This window comes from Lynx canadensis, chromosome A3 (genome assembly GCF_007474595.2).
Source record: "Lynx canadensis isolate LIC74 chromosome A3, mLynCan4.pri.v2, whole genome shotgun sequence".
Taxonomy (NCBI): domain Eukaryota; kingdom Metazoa; phylum Chordata; class Mammalia; order Carnivora; family Felidae; genus Lynx; species Lynx canadensis.
In genome coordinates this window covers 14,222,329-14,232,382 of record NC_044305.1, presented here as the reverse complement: position 1 = coordinate 14,232,382, position 10,054 = coordinate 14,222,329, and the positions used below count along the sequence as shown (strand labels likewise).

General features: G+C 41.0%; 1 long non-coding RNA gene across 1 annotated transcript in view; it reads right to left on the bottom strand.

Moving 5' to 3' along the window:
* Positions 1-345: 345 nt before the first annotated feature.
* Positions 346-10,054, bottom strand: part of LOC115510018 — a 59,791-nt gene continuing 50,082 nt past the window's right edge. Inside the window, exons 3-4 of the long non-coding RNA XR_004343352.1 lie at positions 3,487-3,569; positions 346-558 (exon numbers count right to left, since the gene is read on the bottom strand). This is a non-coding gene — a long non-coding RNA (uncharacterized LOC115510018). The remainder of the gene's footprint in view (positions 559-3,486; positions 3,570-10,054) is intronic.

Sequence of the window (10,054 nt, the reverse complement as noted above, 5' to 3'; positions counted from 1 at the left end):
TTATCTTCAAACTTGGGACCACAAAAATAACAAGAAAACGTATACTAGAATTGCAATAATTATTGGGGTGCCTGGGTGGCTCAGTTGGTTAAGCATCCAACTCTTGATTTTGGCTCGGGTCATGATCTCATGGTTGTAGGATCGAGTCCTGCATCAGGCTCTGTGCTGACAGTGTGGAGCCTGCTTGGGATTCTCTCTCTCTTGTCTCTCTGCCCCTCCCCAACTCGCTCGCATGATCTCTCTCTCAAATCCCCATTAAAAAAGAAAGAAAGCACGGTTACTAAACATGTAAAATTAATTCTTAGATTTCTTTGAAAATTTTGAGTAATAAGTAAACGACTCACCTGGGATGTGTTCATTTTCTCCTGCTCCAGGAAAAGTTTCAAGAAGTGTGGGGGCAGAGAAGTCACGAGAAAAGCGGTCGGTCCTCACAGTCCTCATAGCACTTGCCTAGAAATCCACACGTCGTAGCTGGCAAACAGCCACGTGGTGGGAGAAAGTCTCTGAACCTTCAGAGGGGGCAGGTGTGCCGAGGGGACTCTCGTGACCCTGGTGTAACTGCGGGGAGCCAAGAGAAGCATACTTTTCACCGGGGAGAGTAAATATTTTTATCTTATTGGTTTCTGACAATTGGTTTCTTACAGCTTTCTTTGATTTATAACAGACAAATATAAAACCAGACAAAGACCGGGTTAAACAAATCTTAGCAAGGATGACAGCCGTGTCTCTGGCCATTATTAAACATGGTACATTCTGAAGTCTTTGCTGTCTGGGACCTTCTTTATGGTAATCTGGTCACAGAAAGTGGAAGGGAGAACACGTACATGTGTGTAACTGGGGCAGGGACAGATGAAACAGAATGATCATATGTTGATAATGGCTGAAGCTGTGACAAATATATGGGAGTCATTACACTATTTTTTTCCGTATGTCTTGAATATTTCCACCAGAAAAAGTGTAAAAAAGGACGCAGCAAACAACAAAAACCTGACAGAGATCTGCTCATTTACTCTCCTACTTATATTTTCAACTCTTTCAAGTTAAAGAATTAATAGGAACCTCTGACAAGAGGGACAGGTGTGCTTCAAGGCAATCCACTTTTTCTAAAAGGGATTTATTCTCCTTTGGTTTCAGTGCCTCCAAAGGATTTTTTTTTTTAATGTGTATTTATTTAATGAGAGAGAGAGAGCATGCACGTGGGTGGGGAGGGGCCGAGAGGGAGAGAATCCCAAGCAGGTTCCATGCTCAGCGGCACATGGGGCTGGATCCCACAACTGTGAGTTCACGACTTGAGCCTAAATCAAGAGTTGGACGCTCAACTGACTGAGCCACCCAGGTGCCCCTCCAAAGGACTTTTTATTAAGAAACTAATTTTGCTTTAACTGAGACACAGTGGACAGGACGGGACTTGGGAGTCAGGGGGCCCCAATGCTGCTTTAGATGCTGGGACTAACAAATAATGTAAACTGAGATTATAATAATATTGATGATACTGAAAATACTTGGGTAGTGCTTCCTGTGTAACAGGCACTATTCTAAGTCCTTCACATATACTACCTCATTTATTCCTTAAAATAAAGCAGAATGTAGGTAGTGTTATTACTCCCAGTTTACAGATGAGGAAATTGAGGGAAAGAAGTGAAAGTAACAGGGTAGAGCCACGCTTTGAACCCTGGTAGTCTCCAGAAACCTTGAACTTAACCCTATGCTAATGACTCGCTCAGAGTTCATACTGTTCACTTCTAAAATGAGGCAGGATTATAGAACCCCTGAAGACCCCCCTTTCTGTACTCCTACAAAGGCAGGAATGAGGGGTGGGTAGCGTATCTCTAAATTCCAGATGAGGTGATGGCCGGGGTCTGTGGGCTGTGTAGATCCCAGAAGAGGGACTGGAGAATAAAAATTGCGGGGAGGAATCTCTGGGAGGAGTGGAGAGAGTGTCTCCCCCGCCTTCCTCCCAGACCACAGCCTCACCAACCATCCACAGGATTTCCTCATCTCAGGGAGCCTGCCTCTTGCCCAGCACCCTCAGCTCAGCTGACCTCTCTCTTTTGAAAGCTGGCTCACGTCTTCACCGACTGATGGCTCTCGACAACGTCTGGTGTGGTAATGCTCTTCAGGGCGGAAGGATCAGGAATTGCCCCAGAGGAAGTCAAGATAGAACGTGCTTGTTCCTGGGATCTGTGCCCCTCATCGGAGGTGAGCTGTATCCAGGTAGGGTGGGGATCTCCCCTCCCAGGTGGGAGTCCTGCTTCTGGTGGCCCCACCTTCTTTCCTCACAAGAGCTGTGTGATCCAAGGAAATAGGAACCTGGCTGGAGGGGGTAAATTCAAATAATAATCTCCAGCCCAGGTCCCAACTCTCTCTTGGCCTTCACCACCCCCGTACAACTTTCGTGGCTCCCAGACCAGCAGTATTAGCATCACTGGGGAACTTGATAGAAATGCCGATTTGGGGGCTCTTCTGAACCAGAGACGCTGGAGGTGGGGCCCAGACAGCTCTTGGGTTCTAACAAGCCCTCAAGGGGCTTGAAGCCCCTTGACGTCTAGAAGCCTCCATTACGCGGTAACCCGAGGGTTCTGAACAGATGCCAAGAAATCTCCAAGAACTCTAGAGAAGTCAGCCTGGTCCACTCCTGGTTGTTCCTCGTGGCGCTTGGGGGCTTGCCACTCTGCTAAGTGCTGTAAAGGATGTGCTGCTGGACGAACCCCGGCATGGGATTTAGAAATAAAACCGAGATGTGCATCCCAACTCCCTCAGTTACTGTCCATGAGGCTTCATCTCCAGAGCCTTGGTTTTTCTTCTCAGTTAAAATGGGATTAATACCAAATTTACAGGGGGTCTTTGGAAATAAATAACATTCTTAATGAAAAGAACGGTGATAAAGGTAATTAACATTTCCCAGTTACTCACTGAGGACCCATGATGAGTGCTTTACAGGTGCTCTCTTATTCAATCCGCAGAGCAACCTTGAGGCAGGTTTTAGGAATGAGTTCATTTTAGGATGGGGAAACTGAGTCTTAGGGGCTCATCATGTTGCCCATGGAGACTCAGTGGCCGAGCTAGAATTTAAACTCGTCTGAGTTCAAACTGAGGCTCCTGTATCAGTCTGCTACAATGCAGACCCGCCACCTGCCCTTAGCTTGCAGGCATATAATAAATACAAGAATTCACTTTCATCCCCGCTGCTGTCCTGGATTTGACTTGCTAATGAATACGTGACCGGGGCACGGGCAAATTCAAAGAGTTTCTGGAAACAGCTCTTTAACAGTCAGATGCCTTTTCTCGGAGCACTTCATTCTGACCAAGAAACCCGCGCCCTTATCCTTGTCGTGGAACCTGCGGGTCTGCAGCCAAACTACTTTGTCACTGGTTTTCGTTAGGGTCTCGGGCCGCGTGGGTTTCGCCCAAGTTTTCGCTTCCACCACGAGTGGGCACAGACCTATCCCACACCCGGCAAAGCAACCCTCCAAACCAGGTTCTCACCTGGGGTGCGCATTCTTCCGGCAGGACTCGGTCACGGTGCAGCGCGTCGACCGGGAGGCTTGTCGATTACTTGCGCTGCGAAGCTGGAGACGAGAGAGCGGGCGAACAAGGAGGAAGAGCTGCACATGCGCAGAAGGAGCTGCGAGGGACGCCTTTCTCTGGGCTCTGCTCCCGGTCATCCATCAAATTCGGGACGCCGTTTCCCATAAGTCTCTGCGCCCCCTCAGGGAATGTCAGAAGTGCCCTTGCCTATTGGGTGAGTTGGGTTATTTGTTCAAAATCATCTTTACTCTTGTTTAGAGCCCTGGTTCCTCCATAACCCCCTGGATTAGGCATCTGAACCCGGCTCCGCCTACAACCAGGGTCCCCTTAGACTCAAAGCTACCTTGAGAAATGTACCTTGAGTATGTCAACTGCACGCATGAAAACAAGAATTTAACTAAAGTTCTAGAAAATAAAGCCCAGCAATATAGCAAAAGATTGATGCCCACCACCAGCAAGTCTCCCCCCAGGAATGCAACACCACCTCCGCTCAAAATGAGATTTCAGGGGCGCCTGGGTAGCTCAGTTGGTTAAACGTCTGACTTCGGCTCAGGTCATGATCTCATGGTTCGTGGGTTCCAGCCCCGCGTCAGGCTCTGTGCTGACAGCTCAGAGTCTGGAGCTTGTTTTGGATTCTGTGTCTCCCTCTCTCTCCCCCCCTCCCCTGCTTGTGCTCCCTCTCTCCCTCCCTCTCTCTAAAAGGTAAATAAACATTAAGAAAATTAAAAAAGAGATTTCAAAATGCACTAAAATTGTAGATAAAACGGCAGATACACTAAAAGTCAAAGGAAGATTTGATCAAGGGCAGCCCTCATAATCTCCCCTTCCAGAGACGACCATGTTAGGCGATACCTTTGCTAAAACAGGACCCTAAGAGTTCAATGTGGTAGTTTGATCTTTTCATTAAACATGCGGTTAATAATTTTCTGGCCCTTTTAACCTTTTTATTTTGAAAAATTTCAAATTTACAGGAAGATTGCAGGAGTGATTCATTCTGCGTGAACACCTGGAAACCATTTACTTAGATTCACCAATTGTTAACATTTGCACTTTCAATTTCTCCCTTCTCATCCTCCTCACTATTTGAGAGTAAGTTGCAAACGTGAACTGTCACCCCTAAAACTTTAGCCTATATTTCCTAAGAACAAGGGCATTCGTTTATGTAATACCACACAAAGATCAAATCCCAAGGAATTGAACACTGAAATGTTACCTAATATGGAGACCATATTCACATGTTACCCACTGTCTCAATAATCGCCTAACATTTTTTTTTCCTGATCCAGGATCCAATTCAGAATCATTCATTAGATCCATTTGTCGCACTGCCCAGACTCCTTTAATCTAGTTCCTCAGTCTTCCTCGGTCTTTCATGGCACTGTCAGTTTTCAAGCAGACAGACCAGTTGTTTTGAAGAATATTCCTTCATTTGGGTTTGTTTCCTCACAATTAGATTCAGGTTATACATTTCTTGGCAGAAATTCTACATAAGGGATGTTATGTTCTTAGTAAATCACATCAGATCAGTTTCATGTACATGATGTTAGTTTGTTCCAGTTTTGGTAATATCACCTTTGATCCCATGATTAAGATGGTGTGAAGGTGGGGCGCCTGGGTGGCGCAGTCGGTTAAGCGTCCGACTTCAGCCAGGTCACGATCTCGCGGTCCGTGAGTTCGAGCCCCGCGTCGGGCTCTGGGCTGATGGCTCAGAGCCTGGAGCCTGTTTCCGATTCTGTGTCTCCCTCTCTCTCTGCTCCTCCCCCATTCATGCTCTGTCTCTCTCTGTCCCAAAAATAAATAAACGTTGAAAAAAAAAAATTTAAAGATGGTGTGAAGGTCAATATACTCTTGTATCAATTGTATCTCTTATGCCAATGATAGTAATAGGAAGTGAGATCCATTGACAGAGGCATTCAGTATCTAGCACTAGGTTAATAAGAATTTAGCTACACTTGTGGTTAGCATAGCATAATGTGTTAACCTGTGGAATCACTGTGTTGTACACTTCAAACTAATATAGCATTGTGTGTCAACTATACTCAAATAAAAAACCCCCAAGAATTTGGCAGAATTACACAAAAGAAACTATTACCTTCTACCATGTGACATTAATGATGTGACACATATTGTATTGTAAAGACACATATTGTTTTCCTAGATGGGAAAGCTCAACATTCTTTGATAAAAGTCCAGTCAAAATCTCAATAACTTGAGTGATGCAGTTTTTCTTTTTCTTTCTTTCTTTCTTTCTTTCTTTCTTTCTTTCTTTTGTATTTCTTTATTTATTTTTGATGTCTTGTATTTCTTTATTTCTTCTTTTATCTTTCTTTATTGTCTGTATTGCTGTTATTCTTTTTGTATTTCGTTGCTTTCTTGCTTTTGCTTTTATTTTCTATTTCTTCGTTTCTTTCTGCGTTCTTTCTTTCATTCTTTCTTTCTTTCCCTTAGTTAATTACTTACTTCATTCCTATCTTCCTTCCTTTTATTGTTTTGTTCTTTCTTTGTTATTGTACTTAACAGAACACATCTAAATTTATCTGGAACAAACAAAAAAGCCCTGGGAAAAAAGCCAAGACTTGAGAAAAATTGTAGTATTTCTTATCAGACGTATATGTATGATATAAATGTGATAGTCAAACGGTTGCCTCTGGCTTCTTAGAAGAGCAGGTACCCAAGAGCTCATAAGAATTGAGAGCAGGTAGAATTTCCAAGTTGGGCACTGTGGGAGGAGGGGACAAATGAGGCAGTCAAGAAATCATGTTAGGAAACTAGGGGCAGTGGGAGGAGAAGACAAGCTTATGTCTCTAGTACAGATACATTATAAGACATATATTTTGTATCGACTCTTAATTTGACATTTTAACAGGAAGCCACCAAGTACCTTGAGAAAATATAAAAGAACTTTCTCACTAATTTCTGGGCAGGGATGGCCAGCTGTCAGACTTGAAATGAGTGCTGAATTTTACTCTAGAAAAATTTGAAACCTTACTTTCAGGGAAAAAAATCAAGTAAAAACACACTTGGACAACACATTTGTTAAATATATGAAAGAAATGGTTTATGGACTTCATTTAATTATCTCTTACACATTTATAAGAAGATCGCACTACCATAAAAGTGATATATGGATATGAAAGGGAAAGTAATAAAAGGGAAAATGCAAATGAGGAATAAATATGTGAAAGCAGCCGATAAACTACAAATAAAAAATGCAAATGTTTAAATACATTTTTTGGCCTTTACAGTTGGCAAAGATTATAAAGAAAAAATGATATCCACGGTGGGCATAAGTTTGGGGAAATGTTCATTCTCATAAATTTCTATTTGGAATATAATTTATAGAACAATTTGGAAGCTACTCTGTACCAAGATTTAAAGAAGCATGTACTTTAATGTAGCAATTCTATTATTAGAGATACAACCTAAGGAAATAATTGTCTAAAGATACACATATAAGTACATTTCTTACGATTTATGTCAACAGCGCCACATTGTCAAAAATCTAAATCTAGGGGCGTTTGGGTGGCTTAGTCGGTTAAGCATCTGACTTTGGCTCAGGTCATGATCTCACGGTTTGTGAGTTTGAGCCCTGCGTCTGTGCTGACAGCAGAGAGCCCTTTTCGGATCCTCTGTCTCCCTCTCTCTCTCTCTGAAAAATGAACATTAAAAGGGAATCTAAATCTAAAAAAAAAACAAAAACCAACACAAAACAGAAAAACAGGGGAAAAAAAAAGAAAACGGGTTGTAGGAATCCATAAGGTGGGAAATACATCAGGTAACCATCAAAGTTCATAAGGCCGAGATATATAAACTGACATGGGGAGAATTTACAATATTTAAAAAATAATGTACTTTTCAGAACACCTGGGTGGCTCAGTCGGTTAAGCATCTGACTTTGGCTCAGGTCATGATCTCGCAGTTTGTGAGTTCAAGGCCTGCATCAGGCTCTGTGCTGACAGCTCAGAGCCTGGAGCCTGCTTCGGATTCTGTGTCTCCCTCTCTCTCTGCCCCTCCCCTGCTCACACTCCTTCTGTCTCTCAAAAAATAGATAGATGCTAAAAATTTTTTAAAAATAATATGCATTTTACACAAAAATATAAGGTATTGATCTTTTTTTGTATGAAAATCATAAATGGTGTAAGCATATAAAAGCAAATACAGGAACAAAATCGAACCAAAAAAATTTAAAATTACTTTATTTCATATGTAACAATGGAGCAGTCTATGCAAGGATTTTGTTCATAAGACCTGGAAAAATTCAAAGCCTGCATTATTCAATTCTCATATCCCCGTAGGAAGAGATGTAGTATAGGAAGAAAACATTCTCAGGGAGCATAAATTCGCACCCACCGTGGAATGTATCTGCTTTAATACTGCCTCGTTTTATTTTCTCGGCATTAGCTCTGATGTTGTATTGAGCGTTCTCCGCTAAATTAACTGCACAGTGCATTATGGTATTTGTTTGAGTGTCTTTGTAGTATATTGTAACATCTAATTTTCACTTCAAAGTAATTGGTCTTCATGAATTTTTAAGCCCCCTAAGAGCACTGCCATTTAATGAATATTTGGATGAGACTGGTGTAGTAATTAAAATATTTAAAATTTTAATAACGGTGAATGTTAAAATAACTGCCAAAGTAACAAAAATCACTCAAAATATCCTAAAGCATTAGTAACAGTGTACTTATCCAAGGACATTAACAATCCTCAGCTTGATTGTTAAATGGGTGAATTTTAGTTTATTTGCTAAAATGACATAGCCAAATCTCAGTAACATAAACAAAACTCACAATTAGCGCTCTTTACTGCTTATAATTTATGTGGTTCCTTACAATTTTGGAAACTCCAAAAGGCTTGTATTATATTGAAATTTGTACCTAATATGAAGCATTAGTATACTTGCTGTTGGTTTCTTATAAACGTCCATTATCAAGCATATTTAGGAAACCTCCTTCCTTCCTAGTTTGCTAAGGATCTTTGAAATTATGAATTTAAAAAATTATGACTAGACTGAATTTTAACAAATGCACTTTCCATATTATTGCTATGACCTGTATGTTGCTAATATATTTTTGTTTCACTGATTAATTTTTAGAGTTGAACAAATACTGTATTCCTGGACTAAATTCAGCTTGATCATGAAATCTCACCTTTTAAAAATATTGCTTTTTTTTTTTTAATCTAAGTGAGATAATGGATATTAACTAAATTCACTGTGGTAACCATTTCATAAAATGTGAGAGTCAAGTCAGGGTCCCTCACTGGCTCAGTCAGTGGAATGTATGACTCTTGTGAATTTGAGCCCTATATTGGGTGTAAAGATTACTTAAAAAAAAATAAAATCTTTAAAAAAAAAAGTCAAGTCATGCTTTACATCTTAAAAAATTTTTTCTTTAACATTTATTCATTTTTTGAGAGACAGCACAAGCAGGGGAGAGGCAGAGAGAGGGGGAGACACAGAATCCATAGCAGGCTTCACGCTCTGAGCTGTCAGCACAGAGCCCGACACGGGGCTCGAACCCATTAACCGTGAGATCATGACCTGAGCTGAAGTTGGATGCTTAACCAACTGAGTCACCAAGCTATGCTGTACATCTTAAACTTACACAGTACCGTACGTCAGTACAGTATCTCAACAGAACTGGAAATTATATCTCAATAGAACTGGAAGAAATATTGTCCAATTTGCTAATTTTTTTTTAGGATTCTTCTACTTCATGAATGAGATTGACTTTTAATGTTTCATTCTTATAATATCCTTAATTTGGTTTTGATATCAAGATTATGTTGGCCAATAAAATAAGTTGAGGAATACTTCCTCTTGCTCTATTCTCTAGAACAATTCCCACAGGATTGTGTTACTTCCTCATTATATATTTGGTACAATTAATTGGTGATAATATCTGGGTCCTCAAATTTTAAGTTATGGAATGAATTTTTAAAAGAATTTTAAATAGTGAAAGAATTATGTAGATTTTCTATTTCTTCTGTTGTCAGTTTTAGTATTTGATGTTTTCCTAGACATTCATCCATTTCATCTAAAAACAATAGCAGGAGGCTCCTCTCAATTTCTAGTCTTAATTCTGTTGCTAACGATATATGTGATCCCAGGCGAGTTACTCATTCTACCCTAATGTTATTGCTGTTTTAAACAAGGAGCAAGATTTAGATAACTTGCGAAGTTCACTCCTGTACTACCTTTCAGTGCTTCTCTAGCTAAGAGGAAAAGCTTTTCTTCACCTTGGTCAGGATCGAGGGGAAAAAAAAAATCAATCAGTTACCATAAGTATGGTAATGCATATGGTATAAAACCAGCCCAGAATCTGGAAAGAGGAAGCAGAAAATAAAATTGGTGTGTAGTTTAGGGGAGAGTGGAGAACACTTCATCTGCTGGGGTTGGGGAGCTCTTATTCCAGTGCCAACCCCTCCAACGCCCTACAGTAATGTTTATTTCCCCCTCAGACCCTGTCCCTTACCAGTCCCTTTTGCCCTGGCTTACTGCTCCTCTCTCCAAGTTTGCTCATAG